General features: G+C 45.0%; 1 long non-coding RNA gene across 1 annotated transcript in view; it reads right to left on the reverse strand.

The window, feature by feature from the left end:
- LOC120370710 overlaps nt 1–3311 on the reverse strand; it is a 38892-nt gene extending 35581 nt beyond the window's left edge. Inside the window, exon 1 of the long non-coding RNA XR_005583894.1 lies at nt 2961–3311. This is a non-coding gene — a long non-coding RNA (uncharacterized LOC120370710). The remainder of the gene's footprint in view (nt 1–2960) is intronic.
- Nucleotides 3312–7525: the final 4214 nt, after the last annotated feature.

Raw genomic sequence — 7525 nt, forward strand, 5'->3', positions numbered from 1 at the left:
TTTCTTTAAAATGTTTTTTCTTCTTCAGGTTTTTGTCCCATGTTCTCTCTTTTCACCCCTCCTGCCGCCGGAACACCGGAGGAAATTGAAAAAATTACGCTCTCTCATTTTTTGACGTTTACCACTCTGTATCAGAGGAGTGGAACAAGGAGGGCTGGGACTTCAACGAAACCCCCATAGCCTTTAAAAAAGTCTAGAAAAAAATGTCAGTTTGAAACAAATGTTTGTTTGCTTCATTTCAAACTTTTTCTATTTAAAAACGTTATGGAAAATTTGGGAACAAACCAGAATATTTTAGTTTCTTCAAAAGCATTATACAGCAATGGAATTCTAGTTTTTGACTGGCTTTAATAGTCAGATGGTTGTAACCACTGTTTATTTTTTCTTGAGATGGGCCCAAGTCATAAGAACAAAGGAGTGGCCATACTGAGTCAGATCAAAGGTCCATCTAGCCCAGTATCCTGTCTTCTGACAGTGGCCAATGCCAGGTGCCCCAGAGGGAATGAACAAAGCAGGTAATCATCAAATGATTCATCTCCTGTCGCCCATTCCCAGCTTCTGGCAAACAGAGGCTAGGGACACCATCCCTGTCCATCCTGGCTAAAGTCATGGATTTTTCAATCTGGATCAGAGGTCAAATTTCCCCACAGTTCAATGGGTTGGGGTGGGTTTGGATCCACAGTCCTGGTTCAGTTCTCTGTTTGCATAAAACACAGGAAGTGGTTAGTGAATCAGAGTCAGGAGACTTGGGTTCCGATCCTGTCTTCAAAACTGTACGACCTTGGGCAAGTCATTTTCGCTCTTTTCCCTACTACCGTTTGTCAGTTGTGTTTAGTTCTCTGCCTGTTAGCTCTTTGGGGCAGGGACTTACTGTGTGTTTGTACAGCACCTAGCACAATGGGGCTCCAGGCTCACTTGGGGCCTCTAGTGGCCAGTGAGGTGCCCTGTGCAGACCACGTTGGGCCTTGTGCTGCAGGCTGTCACATCTGACCTGATGGTACCTCTCTCCAAGCGTTGTGACCCTTTCCCTGAGCATAAGTGCTGCTCCTGTTCTATTCTGTCTGCAGTTTTTTCCTCTCCTTTTTGGCTGTACAGTAGGATTGTTTTGGGACTATATTAATAAAACCATGCTGCTTGCACATGCAATCTCAGCGAGGTCTCCAAGGTTCAATGATAAAAGCCTTCCATGTTTTATCCATTAGTATATCTAGTTAATATTTTCTTTTTTAAAAATAAGTCTCAACAAGGTAATCCCTTAAGGAAATACCTTAACGAATCAGTGATAGTTCTGTCTGGCTATGGTTTGATTTTTTTGCTCTGTCTATCTTAGCAAAGCTGTCTCTCTTCAACTCCTGCAGTAGATAATGGTCAGAAGATTCCCTTTGAAATGATAGATTTTTGTGTATGTTAGTAATATAATCTACAGGAGAACAACTTTCCAAATCTGTTTGAAATATTTCCAGCTTCTTATTAGTATGCAGCATTAAAATCCAGTACTAATTCATATTAGCCAAGGGTTCGATTTCAATTCAAATAGTTAAAGTACTTTGGCTAGAAAAAAAAGTGTAATTTTAACTAATATTTTTAAACAGAGTAAATGCACTGGTAGTTCTGTGGAAAAAATTACACGTTGCATTCCATTTATCTCACACATAGAGTTCATTACATGTCTTTTTGAATATCTGTAATTAGTTTCTTTCTTCCTTCACTGTAAACCTGTCTAATCTTTCTTATTAGCTTGATGATTAATCTCTTAATTTCTTTTTCTAAACACAACTGTTTAAATTTACACTTGTTCTTTTGAAACTGGTGTCAGATTGATAGAAACAAAACAAAAAAAGTCAAAGATGATAGAGTGTTTTAACTGATCCATCGAAATACAGGGACTTGGAGTGAGGAAAGATGTTTTAACCAAAAACTAGGCCTTGGATTCCTGAGATCAGCACACAGTTCCCAGCTTTGCTTCAGACTTCCTGCGTGATTTTGGGCAATTCCCTTAAAATGGGGATACTTCCTTTCTCCATCCGTTGTTGCTGTTGTCTGTTTATAGTGGAAGATTTTCAGAACAGGATCATATCCAGACTAGGAAAATATGTCATGTTAAGAATTGGTTACCTTACACATTTTATTTACCCATTTTATACTATGGGAGACAGGATTTGATGTCTTTAAAATGTGATAGCTAGTTGTGATCAGTCCTAGAATTCCCCACAATCAGCTAATAACTTTTTAAAGTTGTTGAATCCGGTCTATACTAATGTTTAAAAGCAGGCACATTAAAACATGTCAGAACACAAGTTCTTTAACATGATGTAGTTTCCTGGTCTAGATGTAGCGTTTGCCAGAATCTGGGAATGGACGACAAGGAATGAATCACTTGATGGGGCACCTGGCATTGGCCACTGTCAGAAGACAGGATACTGGGCTAGATGGACCTTTGAAGTGACCCAGTATGGCCATTCTCATGTTCTTAGGCACTGTCCAGGAATATACATATCCCCATTGGTGCCTTGTAGCATATATTGCTGTATAGTGCCTTTAGGAAGGGCTTCTACATGTTAATGTAATAACAATAACTAATAATAATTGGATGAACAAGGGGAATGGAGTGCAGACAACTGGGACTCTACAAATGAAATATCTGTGCCTTAATGTGGACTGAGGCTGAATCTGTAGTTCCATCGTACATTAGCACACAAATGTCACAACACAGTGTTGTGTGTGTTTATATGTACCAGACCTGGATAACGTGTAGATAAGAAAGTGGCGATTAGAAAATACACCTCACAATGTGCCATCAGGCTGAGTTCAAAGGGATTACTTTTACCAGTTCATCTCCCAAATTACTTGAATAGTATTCACTCATTTGCCTATATTTTCTATGTACGTTTCACAAGTGCCCTGCAGTGCAAAATACAAATAAACTTCAAAGTAGAGAAAATAATTTGGCTTTCGCTTACTTTTGGATGTCTCCTTGTTTGATATATGTATAATACTAGCAGTAGCCGGTTGGTGTATTTTGGAGTTCAAGCATTTTAAAATACAGTGACATGGATTTATCCTCCAGAAGAAATGGAAACTTTTAAACTTATGTGATCAGATCCTGAAGTTCTTATTCGAGGCCCATTTGCTCCCTGCTGTAGGAAAAGCCCTGGCTAAGGAAGAGATCTCCAGGAAGTTTCCTCATGGATATTTCTCCCCAGATGCTCCTCTGAAGGCATCGTTACTCCCCATGACGCAGGCCTTAGGACCCACGTATAACTCTCACATTTCCCCTGGGCCCCAGGCATCCTTCTTGGGTCTTGGTGTTGGACAAGCCTTGTCACCATGGCAGCATGGTTCCATTGACAGGCTTCCCGCAGTTGCCCTGGAAACTCTCCTTACAGGGGATCCCTGCTGATGGGTAAAGGCTGGATTACATTTCCTTCTTGATCTCTTTGCCCAGCTCACCTCTTCCCCACTCTCACAGCACTGGATGTGCAAAGAGCTCTCAGCAGGGCCGGAGGGAAGGAAAGAGTGTTGGTGCCAGTGGTTAAAACTGACAAATGCTTCCCGCATCAGGTGGCAATTTGGAAACTGTCAAGTATTTTTCAATATGAAAGATAAATAAATATTAAATATTTGTGTCACTAATTAGAGAAGTTGGGAAGTTCCCTGAGTATCTTACCATATTTGCTGACTATTTTGAGGCGATAGGTACATAGGAAAGTATGAGTGACCTTTGGAAAGGCTTGTTAGGGGTTTATGGCAGGAAGCATTCACTTTTGCTTGCTTACGGTGAGCGCATCTCATCGCTTGCTACTTTTCATGTCCTTACAGCTTGTTTTAAAATCTTTTAACACCAAGGGAGGAACGCAGAACTAACCCCAAATGTATTAGCACTTGAGTAAATATGAGATCTGGCAGATCTGTCACTCCCAAGCATGTCCTAGAATTCGCCACACTGGTTGCTGGGGTGGGGGTGCGGAGGGGGGGGTGTTGCAAGGTTTCCTGTTTGCCTAGTGTGAGATGACCATGTCAGTTCTAACACTACTTTAGCATCCATTTAGAAGCAGTGCCTGCAGCAGTCACTTTATGGCTAGCTCCTGGATACCTGTTTGCTTGACTACCACTTTCAATTATTAGCAAAATAACACCTGCAAAGTATATAACTGTTCCACAAGGGCACTTTGAAATGATGAATGCAGAATGCCCCATCACATCCAGCTCAATCTCATTTTCACCTGCTTATCTGCTGCAGCGTGTTGTCGATGCCCTTTGTTGCACCGTGGGTGCTCCCACAAGCTAAACGTGGTCTCCTGTGAGTTTCCCTCTCAAATCCGTGCAGAAACACATTTGATATTTTCTAGTTAGAGTAGCACAAAGTCATCTAAGATTAGGTGTTTCATTACTTTAGTTACACTGGGGAAATACAATGCTTAATGGCTTTGTCTCTGTTAGACTAATGGTATCCGACTGGCCTATGTAACATGACCCATAGCAATACTGCCAAATTTGCAGCCTACTAAAGTTTTCCTTACATTGTTGATGCGTCCTTATACTCTACTCACAGCTTAGCAAGAGGGTAACGTTGCTATTTTCATGATGAAAATGGTGTCATTTTGTCAGTGGTACTACTGACCTCCTCCCTAACCAAAAAAAAAAAAAATCAACCCTACACTATGAGCTAGAAAATTACATTGCTATCTTCAAGAATCAAGTATTAATTGACTAGTAAGGAACTGGAATGAAAGGACTCCTGTAAAGAACATTTGGTGATAAATTAATCTTTTTTAACTTATTGCTTATTTATTTACTCACTAATTTGCCAAATTCCGTGATTTGCAACAAAATCCCAGTTGTTAGTGGGAATTAGCAAGATTTTGCTGTATGACAGCCCACAACCAGATTTCAAATAGTGCAGGAAACACTCTGCAAAAATCCCAAATTTCTTGTAATAATTCTAGCAGCACCATCAAAAAGCAGGAAAACAGGTGACCTGACAACCTACCCATCCCCTGCAATGATGATGACATGCGGGCGTTGGCTTCCTCAACCATGGGATGCTGTTCTGAGAAGGAGAACTTCTGGAAAGATATGGGGTCTACTCAGTGGCATAGCCAGGTTCTAAGATGGGGTAGGCAACCTATGGCATGGGTGCTGAAGGTGGCACGCGAGCTGCTTTTCAGTGGCACTCACACTGCCCGGGTCCTGGCCACTGGTCCAGGGGGGCTCTGCATTTTAATTTAATTTTAAATGAAGCTTCTTAAACATTTTAAAAACCTTATTTACGTTACACACAACAATAGTTTAGTTATGTATTATAGACATAGAGAAAGAGACCTCCTAAAAAACGTTAAAATGTATGACTGGCACGCGAAAACTTAAATTAGAGTGAATACATGAAGACTTGGCACAGCACTTTTGAAAGGTTGCCGACCCCTCTTCTAAGAGCAGGGGGGGAGCAAAAGGCGCCCCCCCTGGCTCCTCCTTTGACCATGCCCCCTTGGCTCCTCTGCTGGCCGCTCTGCGCCGCGCCCCCCCGGCTCGGCTGGCTCCTCTGGCCATGCAGCCCCACTCCCCCATGGCTCTTCCAGCCACGCCGCCCACCCCCATGGCTCCTCCGGTCCGTGCTGTGGGCTGCCATGCTGCGCCCCGACTCGTTCCTCCAGCCGTGCCACCCCCCACCCATGGTTTCTACTCTGACCACGCCCCCTTGGCTCCTCCTCTGTGTGCCCTCCCCAGCTGGCTCCTCCGTCCATGCCATGCCGCCCGCCCCCCACCACATGGCTCCTCTGGCCGCGCTGCAGGCTGCCATGCTGCCCCCCACACACTCTTCTGGCCACGCAGCCCTCCCCCATGGCTCCTCCAGCTGTGCCGCCCACCCCCCATGGTTCCTCTGGCCATGTTGCGGGCTGCCATCTTGCGCCCCGACTCGCTCTTCCGGCCGTGCCATGCCCCCACCCCACCCCATGGCTCCTCTGGCCATGCCGTGCCGCCCCGCCCCATGCCCTCCCATGGCTCCTCCAGCTGCACTGCGGGCTGCCATGCTGCGCCCCCCTCCTTGCTCCTCTGGCCATGCAGCCCCGCCCATAGCTCCTCTGGCTGTGCTGCCATGCTGCGCCCTGACTTGCTCCTCTGGCCGTGCCCCACGCACCCCCATGGCTGCGCCGGCCGTGCCACACACACCCCGCCCAGAGCTCCTTCGGTTGTTCTGCCACCCGCCCCCTTGCCTGCAGGAGCCCAGTACCGGCCCTGCAGGCCAAGCTTCAGAGAGGAGTGTGGGCCTCGCCCGCTGGTGCCATGGTAATCCCTAACTAAGGCGCCATTTTTGGAAACTGTGCTGAGGGTAAGCGGCTGCTCCCCCTGCACCGCCCCCCCCCCCAGCTAGGCTACTGGGTCTACTTGACCAAGACGGGGAAGAACAGCTTTGGACACCAATTCACCAATCTAGTGAGAAGGGCTTTAAACTAGGTTCAAAAGGGCAGGTGACACCAGCCCACAGCTGTGTGTGGGGGTGGGTATATAAAAAAGGTGACCATCACAGAGGATAAATATTGGGGTTGTGATTAAAAATTACAGTAGGCAGCAACAAGAGGAAAACAGTGGGGGCAGCTGCTCAACAGCTTAGGTATCTATACACACATGCAAGGTGTATGGGGCATAAACAGGAAGCACCGGCAATGTTAAGACATAAGCTAAAATATGACATGACAGAGATGTGGTAGGCTGAAATTCATGACAAATATATTGGTATGGAGGGGTACAGAAAGGACAACCAGGGAAAAAAGAAAGGCGGTGTTGCATTATACATCAATATGGTTCTTCTGCAGTCCAAAAAAGCAGTGAGAGAGGCAGCTGAAAGTTTCTGGGTGAAGCTAAAAGGAGGGGAAAAAATCATGGGCAGTGTCATGGTAGACTTCTACTATAGAACGCCAAATTGGGAGGACGAAGATGAGGTCTGTCTAGAACAAATAACAGAAATAGCTAAAACACAAGATGGGGTAGTAATGGGGCACTTTGAAGATCCCAGCTAATATGGCAGAACACAAAATATCCAATAAGTTATTGAAAAGTGATGGGGACAACTTCTTGTTTCACAAGGTGACGGAAGTAAGCTGGGGCCAAAGCGATTTTAGATTTGATTCTGACCAACAGGGAGAATTGGTTGCAAAGCTAATGGCTATAGGCAATGTGGGTGGAAGTGACCATGAAATGCTAGTGGTCATGATTCAAAGGTGTGAGTGCAGCAGACTAAGCCCAGCAGACTTTACCAATCACAGAGAAAGTAAGGTCCCATACGACAAAAAAAAAATCTAAGGGAAAAAGGAGTTCAGGAAAGCTGTTAGTGTGTCAAAGAGACACTATTAAAGGTACAACAAAAACCAAGCTTGTTATGAAGGAATGACCTCTTGACTTTAGTTGCTCTTTGGGTCTCCTGATAGCCCTTTGGCAGGACCGGATCTAGGTGCCAGCCCGCCAACCATGTGCTTGGGGTGGCACTTTCTAAGGGGCGGCACTCCACCCCCCCTTATTTATTTATTTA

The sequence above is a fragment of the Mauremys reevesii genome, linkage group 8 (genome assembly GCF_016161935.1).
Source record: "Mauremys reevesii isolate NIE-2019 linkage group 8, ASM1616193v1, whole genome shotgun sequence".
Classification (NCBI taxonomy): domain Eukaryota; kingdom Metazoa; phylum Chordata; order Testudines; family Geoemydidae; genus Mauremys; species Mauremys reevesii.